Raw genomic sequence first — 11,821 nt, 5'->3', positions numbered from 1 at the left:
GGGAAGCGCACCAGGGGGCGACAGAAAATTAGGTGGGTGGATGAGATTAAAAAGTTTGCAGGAACAACATGGCCACAATTAGTACATGACCGGGGTAGTTGGAGAAGTGTGGGAAAGGCCTTTGCCCTGCAGTGGGCGTAACCAGGCTGATGATGATACTTGTGCCTCTCTAGTACACTTTCCTGGCAGCCATGCACTTGGGGCTCATCACGTCAGTTGACAAGGCTGATTTGGCTCTCATAAGCAAATTGGACACACAATGTTCATTTTCTTACATGCACCCAAAATTCTCTCGGCTCACTTGTCCGATGACACAACACTTTTGGTTTTTTTTAAATCTTAGTAAAGCGTTTCAGTAAAATTCAGTCATAAAAAATTTATAGTTTGCATTCAACGTATCACCACTACATTTTGAATGCAGTACTTATTGCAAGAGCCAGCTTAGGAACTGACAACCTGACAATAAACCCTTGTATGCTACCTCACAGCACCAAGACTGCCAAAGTATAGGCCTTTGTTATGTAATCAGTGAGAAGAACAGGGGGTTTGCAGGTGCTTTAGTTTCTGTTTTTTGCAAGGTACAGTGTCATAGGTGTAGGACTCACGGTGACTCGGCAGTGCATTTTACGTGTATTGCACAAAAGTGAGCTACCAGCTTAAGTTGGCACACAACTTGTAATGATCAGAAGCAGAACATCGTTTCCCATTTTTATTCATACAAGCTGACACTTCTTAACAAGGAGCAGCAACAACCTCTTTACAAAGAGAGATTACAATACATTTGGCATTCCCTTGGCTATTTTTGTGGGAGAATGGTAGTTTAACATATAGCAGTGCAACATGCAAATGATATCATTTGTGCACTCACGATGGTAATCTTTTATAGTTCATGACCGGGCAGTCACAACAGAGAATCGAGAGAATGGTCGACGATGCACGACCACACGGCCACCACTCAGAGGTGAGTGAACAATGTTCTGAATAAACCTTTTGTCACAGGGTTATTTCACAACAAACTGCAACAAATTTTTTTTACCATGTAAACAAATGTAGTTTCCAACAGTGTAGGTATAAATCAAATATGTCCATGAAATTAAGTTTTGAAATAGCAGATGCATAAAAAATTCTTTAACTTGTCAAAGTTCGAGTGCCGCAATTACTGCTTGCATGAAATTACACAGAACCCGGACCACTGAGGATAAGTTTCTGGGTCTCCACACACGACAGCAGGATCCAAGTCCATGCGTGGTTCTTAGATCTGTGTCACATATGCTTACTACTAAGTTCCTGCGTAATATGTTGTGGTGCTATTCAGAGGCTACTCAAATACAAATGTCTGCATGGAGCACAGCCCTTCGCCTGCCGTTTTGTAGAAACTTGGACGAAAACATAATATAGGTAACAATGCCTTGAAGGTGGCACCTATCTTTGGAATTGCCTATATATCTGTGAGCAGATATTTTGTTTAGCAACTTCAAAAAATGCTGCTGCCATCAGTCTTAAGGATATCGATCTTGGAGACAGAAAAAAAAACAATATGATTACTAATCTACATATCATGGTGCCACCTGCTGGCTAAAAACTAGCCCAAAATGGTGTGTTCTTGAGGAATACAACAATGTATCCTACGAAATGTTCAGCTTTGCCCATAAGAACCACAATAAATGGCCCATTTTGCTCTGTTCGTAATTCCGGAACTGTTTGCCATAGCCAAGGCATCTTAGTCTCATATGAAGGAGCATCTTTGCAGCCAAAAATGAACCCTAATGCTGCTTCAAAAGAAAGCTAGCATGTTTTGTAGTGTGAAATGTACATTTGTGCACTCTTCGCTGTGTTTTTGGTTTTTTCTCTAATTTTGGGAGTGGCACAGTCCCCTTACTACTCATTATATTCACTCGGTTGTATTTTACCCTTTAAGTCACTTAGTGAGTCAGAAAGTGCATGCTAACAAAATACAGTGCCTCAGCACAGTGCAACATTTAAAAATCTTGTAGAAATCTACTAAAAGGCACATTTGCAAAATTGTGCTATACAAGTTCATACCTTTAGCTAAAATAGATACAGACATTAAAAATCAACGTAGGACCTATTGAACATGCAGGAATATTCCTACCTAACCTTGGGTCTGTCTGTTAAAGCCGTATTTTTTTCCCCATCACATCCCAAATTTGCACTTTGTGTAGATTAGTTTAGAAAAAAATATAATTGCACATTTGTAATCAGCACACAAGATTAAATACTTCCTACAAGTTTATTCGTCTAAGAGAAAAAAAAATGGGGTGGTGAGGACCTACGTCCCCCTTAACTCCTAATGCCGTGACAAATTTCAAGAAATATTTGAAGAACCATGTAATATTTTAAGGACCTGCATATATTGTGCTCTTTCTGAAAGTTCTGCTAAACTTTTTACTAGCCTTTTTTGCCTACATTGCAATAGTTCACAAGTTAACTCAGCATCAGCTTAAGAATATGCTCCGTGAGGTGGTAAGTTATCTCGTCATTGGCAAGTAAGGGGTTAAAGAATAACATGCCACTACCTTTTCGCACTAGCACTGCCCGTTCGATACAAATATACAGCATGTCAGGTGTACCAGAATGATGTTCAGGAATAGCAAAATCTGCATGGGTGTAGCGACAGAGGGGTGGGGCATTGTCACATGGCTTGGAGCTTTTGCTCTTCATATCAAGCCCTAAGAGCATGCCCTGTGTTCAGTTCATTTGAAATACTGCGGAGAGGTGCGAGAACAATGCGTACCTGCCATTGACTATTTGAATTGCCATTGAATTTTGACTATTCCATATGATTGTATAGCCAGGACAGATATCCCAGAAATGCTCCTGTTTGTCCCAAAGCATGCTTCTTTTCTTGTCTGGCAACCTAGCCCAAGAGCACCCGCACAGTCAGCTTTGTGGAGCGGTTCCTGGCCTTATTGCCACAGTAGAAACAAGAGACCAGAGATGTTCTAGAAATGCATTTTGTTAACCCACAGGCTTTTGAAATTCCTTTATACGTGCCAAGTGTATTCGCCCTAATATGTGGTTTTGTCAAGAGTAACTATCCTGGAGTAATCTTGTCTCGCAAAAGAACATAACCTGTAACCACGAGCACATGCGGACCCTGTGTGTCAGTCATATAATTGACTGACCAATGTTTTGCAATGTTCCATGTTCGTGATTTTTCCCCCCATCACAGCAGTCGTACACTGCAATAATTAGCAAGAATCAATGGTACTGACTCATATTTTTAGAGCCATAGCCACAAGAACTTCATTGCCAGCTAAGTGAAATTTGCAGGAGGCGCTTCTGCCTGACTGCGAGCTTCCATATCTTTTTGGCGCAAAACCAAGATTCAGTATTGTCTTGCCACTTTGCAGCCAAATATAGCATTTTCATTCAAAACACAAATGGTCGCCGCACATGCCTGGCCGAACTTATCTTACCTTGCCCAGCATACATATTGAATCGTCAGTACAGTGTAATCTTTAAGTAATGCACTGCCATCGTAACTAACAATTGGCACTATTTTTTCCCTCAAGAGCTGCCAGTAATGGAAAATCAGCTGGACCCAACCAGCCAGAGTACAAGACCCCCCTCCTATTTGGATCGTGTCCGTATGGACTACCCAGCCCCACAATACAACAGACGGACCGCAATAAGAGGTAAGACCAAACATGTTACCATGACACAGTAGCTTGTGTTATTAAACGCCTTGGGAAGCAAGTCATGAGAGTCAGAGGCGCTTCTTATGCCACAAGCAAGAAACGGTGACATAAATGGCACACGAACATATATTTAATGTAAAGAGAACAAACTGCAAAAAGCATACACCACTGGCACATACAAGGATTAACGCAAAGTTTTTTTTTCGAAGGGGTTTGTTACTAGAGCTCAGTGTGCTTACTCAGCTGGCATGGCTGCCTCACACCAGGCACTGCTAAGGAATGGACAAGGGAATCTCGCAGATTTAAGTGTCCGATGACAGTCGGGACAGTTGCACTGAAACCCAGACATGTGTTGGCACTTGACCATGCCTTTCCCACATTCATTGACGCCTGATATAGCCAACATGTCTTCCCTTCTGCACTTGTCTTTGTCTCACTCAGGCGATATCTACCTCTCTTTATCACACCTCAGCTGGTGTTGCAATCATTGCGTACTGACATTAACTTAGCAGCCAGGACTACATATGCCACTAAATGTGGGAAACATCAATTTCTTAAGCTGAATATTTCATATTCCCAAACATGGACATGTTTGTTTGACAGCTGTTACATAAATCTGAATTTTTGAGAGCTTAACTATAATATCCAGTTCATTCTTATTACACAGTAGGTGCAGTGCTGCGACGTGTTTGACGGAATACAATTGCAGGATGTCTCATGCTCCTCTTGTCTCTTCATTTCTACAACAGATTTCTTGTAATGCATGGCTGACATGATTCTGCTTTATCATCGAGTATAAGTTCTAAGCTAACCTGCACCATTCAAGTCTAGCTATAAGTGCACAAAAAAAATGAATAGCATTTCGACTACATTTTATGTCAAAATTGCTTCGGTTTTAGATGATGCCTCTGTGTAACTACAACAGATTGAGAACATTTCCTTTAAACATTCAGGAAGCACAGTATGCAAGATTGACAGTGAAGTCAGCATTGTTTCACACACCAGTCTTCTAAACAGTGTAGTCCACCGAGAGACGAGTCAATTTTTTGGACTTTTTTCTTTACTACCTTCATTTGAGGATGAACTTGTCAAGAGGAGTGGCAATGAACAATGCAGTTGGATCGGCAATCCTCCAACATAACTACACGCTGTGACATTAGCAAAGAAGGCAGTGTATTCCTCATCTGGTGCACCCAAAGTGCTCGGAATTATGTGGAACACAATGAACAACACTTATTTGTTCAGCACGAAGCACATAAGCCTTTGAGGACTACAGTAAAACCTCGTTAGACCGTACCTGTTTAAACAGTAATATGGTTTTAAAAGTAGTAAAATCAAATCCCCGACTCAGCAGCCACTGAACATAATGTGTTTTGTATTCGCATAAACCGTACCAAGCTATTGCGTACGTATCGGTTGACAACTAGTGTTTCCACTTTTCGTCGCGCAAACATGGCGGTGCGTCGCCTCCATTGAGTGGCCTAAGCCTTAGAGAACAGAACGGCCTCGAAGCGCCTTGTGCATTCGCGCTTAAAGCAACATCAACATAATATCAGCGCCTTGCCAGAGGAGCGTTGTGCCGTCGTGCAAACAAGCACTCGCGTCATGCTGGATCTCAGATAAAAAAAGACACCGTTCGTGCTATCGAATGTGGCACGAGGAAGTCGGCGCTGGCACGCGACTGCGGTTTAATTGTAATCATTTGGGTGCTGAGTCGTCATAATTGCTTCTTTGTCTTTGCAGGTGTGCAACGGCACAATGATATGACAGTTGCATATCTTGAGTCGCGGTCGCAGCGGGAGTATGAAGTTGACACCCGTCGCCTGCAGCTTGAGGAAAGGAGGCTGGAGCTGCAGGTAAAGCAGTACAGCGACAAAATGCGGCTCAAGGAAATGGAAATGCAAGTGCGTCAAATGGAGCGAGAGTCGCAAGCAGAACAGCGGCACCAACTTCCGCCAAATTGAGCAAGAGGCCCTCGCAGAGGAGAGGCGCCTCATGGCTGCTGAGCGCCAAGCCTACATGCAGCATCAACGGGTGCAGGTGGAAATGCTGAACAATTTATTCAGTCAAATAAAGAAATAATAATGAAAATAATTATCCACTAGACTGTATCATGAAGGTACAAGAGAAACCCAGTACTGGTTTCTTGCAAACTTCATTCTGATCCAGACATCAAACCAGGGACAAACTTTCCAAAACAGTTGCTCTATACTACCTCAGTTACCCAGGATGCTGTCCATTAGCAGAGCATGATAGACTTAACTGATAGTTTGAAAAGGGACAAAACATGCACATTTGAACTTTTTCCAGCAAATACACAAGTAGTCTTTCAATAAAGTAGTTCACTCATCTGTGTTTATGAAGGCACAACATAGCAACGACATCAATACTGCTCAAGGTGCAACTTTTATTACGTGACTGCTGACGCCTCACAAGCAACCATTGCAGCCTGCATAACACCCACTATTAAAGGGCCCCTGAAACAGTTTGGACAAATTTTGTAGACATGTAGTATGCAGCTGAAGTTAATTATTCGTACCAGAATTTGTGTGAAGCATCTCGCGTTAAGAGAGCTACGAACGATCACCAGCTACCCTTCTCCATAGCCATGCATTTTCTCAACACAGTCGCCAAGTGATAGGGGCTAAGCTCCGCCTTCACTGGCTCTACGCCATTACAGCACACCATGTTGTCTAGGACCGCGTGTGCGAAGCCTCTCTGCCAGCCGCATGGCAGTCGACCCCAAGCAAGAGCAATTGAAACAGTGTGCATTGCAAGCATTCTGTTGCAGCACCGAGTGTGTCCAGTATTCCTCTCACCACAGGCGAGCTGGGAATTTCAATGAATTGGTGGAGGCATAAACTCAAGCGCCAGCCCGATGGTGCTGTAGTCACCACGCTCGTCTGCTGCCTTGCAGCATGACAGATTGCCAGTCGTTATGTTAGGGGGCGACAATGTAACAAGGGAGAACCGTGGTGCTTGCAAAAATAAAAATAAAGATCAACTCTGACGGCAGAGCTCTCGTCAACTCAGAGCATGTTGTAACACAAGCAAACAACACTTGCTTTGTGCCGGAAGTGCTTTTCAGTGCAGTGAGAAACTGCCCTAGAGCATTCTGTTTTGGTTACTTGCTTTTCATAGGAACAAATTAACTGACATTCCAACTATAATGAGCATTTGTTCACCATAAAGTTGGAAAAATTATTGATGACGTGCCCTGGGCAGCCATTTGGATAGCTCGCCCTACTAGAGTCATTAGGGAAACTTGCATCAAATGGTCAGGGGCAGCTGAAAATTCAGCCAAGTGGCATGCTGCGATCGGTAGCGATGTACATTCTTTATACTTTATAATAAGTTACAGACTTTATGTGGAGCACTTAGATGCATCAATTAATTATCAGGATGACCTACTAAACAACACAGTATGTTTGTACAAAATCGTCAAAATCGTTTCAAGGTCCCTTTAACTCTGTGCTACGCTATACAAACTAAACTAATACAGTTGAAAAGCCAGATGATGGAGCTGCACATCTTGAATGACCTGTTCCAGCAAATAAGCATTGGTAGTCTTTAAACACGGTAGTTCATTCAACTGTGTTCATGAATGCACACCATAACCACATGACATGACAGCAGTTGTGCTCAAAGTGCAACTTTGATTGCATACCTATAGGCTTAAGCATACAAGCAGTCATTGCAGCCTGCAGAACACCTACTTTAACACTGCACTATACAACCTAAATTAAGTAACACAGCAGAAAAGCCAGATGACAGAGGTGCACATCTTGAATGACCTATTCTAGCAAATAAGCATTGGAAGTCTTCGAACACTGTAGTTAATTTATTTGTGTTTATGAACGTACAACTATATCAATGCCGCTCTGGCAGTTAACAGTTGTGGCGCTCAACGTGCAACTGTAAGCATAAGCAATAAAGCCAGAAGGGGACACAGGGCTTGCAACACTGAAGTAATACATTGCTTGGGCTATGGCAGGAGGGAGGGCATGGAAGGATCGTCATCTGCAGATGCAAGTTGCAGTTAAGGGGGCAGTTTGGCTTACATCCTGGCATATGACAATGCAGTATTTCAATTTTTCTCGTATCCTTTAATAATGAACATAATTGAAAAATTATTGCAGTACAACACTTCCAGCATGGTGCCTTACAGCTTGCAGTGTATATAAGTGTCGTGATATCATGATGCAGGTAGTGGTTACGCAATGGCAGAAGATTGCAATGTTTGATGCTTGCCACGACTCGCTCTGTCGCCTCCTATGCTGCTAGTGGTTGCGATGCCTAGGCATAGCCGTAAGGCCCACCAGACATAAGACTCCAGACACATTTGTACGACCCCGATTGCCACGGCTGTATGTCTCAACTATGAAGACTCACTGCACAGCCACATCGCCAACGCACGGCTTGGTTCTGCTCACGCTGCTGGTTGCTGGCATCTTTTTGGACCACCTCGACTGCCTTGCCATTCTCAGTACCTGTTCACGGCGTTGTTTATATTGTCGAGTTTATTCCTGCCTGCTCGCATGGCGTCATCTAAGGATGGGACTTCTTGTCCCGTCATAAAGCCGTAATCGACTGCGCACGCACTGAAGTTGAATTTTCACCTCTGTGTGATGCACCATTGTACGAAGATCGTGATTGCCCTTCTAAACCTGCCATGCGCGAGGATAGATATTCCGCCTGGCTCCTTCGCCGTCGTACCCATATCCTGCGATGTCATCACTGATGCAACAGTCCTCTTCACGCCGTCCGACATGTTCATGAGCCATAAAGCTTACCACTACCCTTCGCAATGCTTAAGATCGCTGGCAGCTGCAGCAATATATACTTTTACAATCTCCTCTGTGCACCTATTATGCTGCTCGTTAGTGAATGCCTTGGCTTAATGGAACACCCCAACTCTTCGTCTTTGGTTGACGTCCCCAGAGACACTTTCGATGTCGACTCCAGCCATTTCGGCACTTGAGGAGACGTCCAGGGATGTGTTCTCGAGTGCCATCACCGATACCATCACACATGCCGAGCGTGTCAACCTTCTTCATCTCCTGCACCACTTCAGAAGTTCATTCTGTTGTACATGCTGCCATCTAGTGAAAGCGGGGAGACATAGTTCCCCGTGACTGCGCGTGGTCGGTGATCTGGCAGCGAGTGCTCTTGTTCTTCTTGAGCTAGAACATATCTGAGAGACCATTAAACATGTGCGTATGTGACTCCTCGTCTGGCCGTTTCGCTCTTCCTTCCTGCCCACAACATGGTGTCAGAAGAACGGGTTCTACCAGTGGACATCGGCTCCTAGTCCTCCTCCATGTAAACGATACCAGCAACGAAACGCCGCCGGTGAGCTGCTTCCTATATGCACATCTCGGTACTCAAGCAAAGCGAACCCTTAACGTCCAACGCCATGGCGTCATTCGTAATTCGACCGCCGGATGCCTTCAACTTTTCGTCACCGAACAAGTGGCCGAAGTGGAAACAAGGATTTCAACGTTGCCGAACCTCTTCAGAGTTGTGCATAAAGTCCGAGAAGCATCAAGTAGACGCGCTACTCTACATCATGGGCGAGTGAGCCGAGGAAATCTGCGCCACTTTTGCTCTCTCAGAAGAGAAGTTCAAGAAATTCGATGCAGTCGTGGAGCAGTTCGACAAATACTTTATCCTGTGACGCAACGTAACCTTTGAACGAGCCAGATTCAACACCAGACTGCAATAAGACGGTGAGTCGGCCAAAGATTTTGTTATTGTGCTTCACACACTTTCGAAAGACTCCGAGTTCGGTGCTCTTTGAGAAGAGTTCGTGCGCGACCGCCTCGTAGTTCGGATAAAAGATAAGCAGCTATCCACCAGGCTACAGCTCGACGCAGACCTCACTCTTCAGAAGGCTCTTGAGTCCATCCACCAGATTGAGAGCATTCATCAGCAATGAGTCGAGCTCCGCCAGGAAGTGCTATGTGTGAACAAAGTTGCGTCCGCTCCCCAATTCGGGTACTTCGAAACAGGACAAAAGCGGCAGCTATTCACGTGGGGCAAACAAGCCATCTTCATCCTACGGCAAAAACAGCATGCAGAAACCATGCTGTTGGTGCGGTCAAGAGTGTCACCTTCGTACTCTGTGCCCAGCACGCTCGCAAGTCTGCAGAAATTGCCGGTAAAAGGGTCATTACGCCTCCGTATGCATGTTGCGGCGCCTCGACTGTGTCGAAACGCAACTTGGAGTAATCAAGACGTCTGATGCTGTAACGTGAGAGGCAAGTCTTGGTTCAAAGTCAGCCAGTAATTTCAAAATTGACACGGGCACCGACGAAACAGTCCTCCTGAAGCAAGTATTCCAGACACTTAAGGGGCAGATTTTTTCTTTCAGGTCCTCCTTGCCAGCTACATGGTCCATACAGAAAGCTTCTTCCAGCCACACGAGTGGCACAACTTATTGCAAGATTATTCAAGATACCCTGAGCTGGCTCGGCTCGAGAAGCTCATGTCTGCAGCTGTGGTCAACCACTGCAAGTCATTTTTTGCACGCCACGGGATTTCTGAGGAAGTGGTTTCCGACATCGGCCAAGTTTTCGTCAACTCAGTTTTCACTCTTCGCTCAGAACTACGCTTTCAAGCAAATTACCTCTAGCCTTCACTATCCTCAGAGGAATTAACTTGTTGAGACTGCGGTAAAAATCAACACTTCCATGAAAACACGAAAGACCCTTACTTGCCCCTTCTAGCTTACAGGTCGACTCTTTTGAAGAATGGATATAGCCCTGTGGAACTACTGATGGGTCGTCAGCTAAGAACCAAGCTTCCTCTTAATTCCACCAAGCTGACACCCCAACTGCCGGATCAAGAGAGCCTTCGGAAGTTCGAGGAACAGTCCCGGAAACTTAAAAGAAAAGACTTTGATAGACGTCACGGAGTCTGTTACCTGCCGGATCTATTCTACGGAGATGTCTGGTTGACAGACTTCAAGTGCAAAGTGACAGTACAAGCCCCAGTTGATGAGCCTCGGTCCTACTGGGTTAACACCGACACTGGTGCTGTACGCAGGAACAGGACCCAGCTGGTTCGCTATTCCCCTGCTAAAACGCACAGCTCGACTCTGCTCACGTTGCTGGTTGCGGCACCTTTTTGGATGGTGCTTCAGGCTGCCTCGCCAATCCAGGTCGCTGTGCCGTTTGCATAATAAGCCGCTAATAAACCTCTTCTCACAACGTTCAAGGGTGACCTCAATAGGTGGACAGGCTTCTGGGAAAAATGTGAACAGACCATCTGCCTCAATGCTTTGATGCAGCAGCAGCGATCTCTGGTTTGCCCACGTCCGAATCATGCTACGCAGATGCCAATGTACTGTTGAAGGAAAGGTTCAGCGATCGAACAAGAATTATTCAGCACCATTAGACGGCACTTCAACATCTTTCAAACGTAAAATCAGCCAACGACATAGCTGGTCTTCGAAGGTTATATGATGCAACATAGTTAAACATCTGCTGTCTGCGTGCACTTAAATCGACACTAAAGGCAAGTATTAAGTCATGATAAAGTGATAGATTAGTGCTACTTGTACAGTTCTATTTCATATTTAGAAAAAAGAACTAATTGAAATTGCCCTTGATAATTACAGAGGCGGTCGAAAGCTTATGTTTTCGCTCGACTCTGCCCTGCCCACACTTTCTCGTTTCAGTAGTTTCGTTATCGCATAGTGCTGCGCTGGTTTTGCTGGCTTGCGAAACTCGCACAAAATGCAAGTAGCAGAGAATTCACCTTCCACGTGATATTGCGGGATTCCCGAGTGGTCTACGCCACTTGACCGAAAAGCAGCTGCAGTGGCAAATCCACTGCTCTGCCTTGGCTTAGTACCGCCGTCTGCCGGGTGCCGTTTTACTCACCGACGGCAGCAAAGGGTGGTGAAGGCGTATGTAACGTCACCACTCCCCCAGTTGGGTGGTGGGAGATATTAATTTCGAAAAAGGTATTTGGGCCCTTAAGATGCAATTTTCTCGTAAACTAAGTCTTTTCTTGGCTCAAAACAAGTGTTGCAAGGTTTCTGAAATGGTATTTGAACAGTCCACACTGACTTAGTATTTGCCTTTAGTGTCCCTTCAACATGCCATCCTTAACATTATCAGTGATGCTCTGTTGCACAAGTAAATGCTAAGGAC

This window comes from Dermacentor andersoni, chromosome 4 (assembly GCF_023375885.2).
Source record: "Dermacentor andersoni chromosome 4, qqDerAnde1_hic_scaffold, whole genome shotgun sequence".
NCBI lineage: Eukaryota > Metazoa > Arthropoda > Arachnida > Ixodida > Ixodidae > Dermacentor > Dermacentor andersoni.
This window is presented reverse-complemented; position numbering follows the sequence as displayed.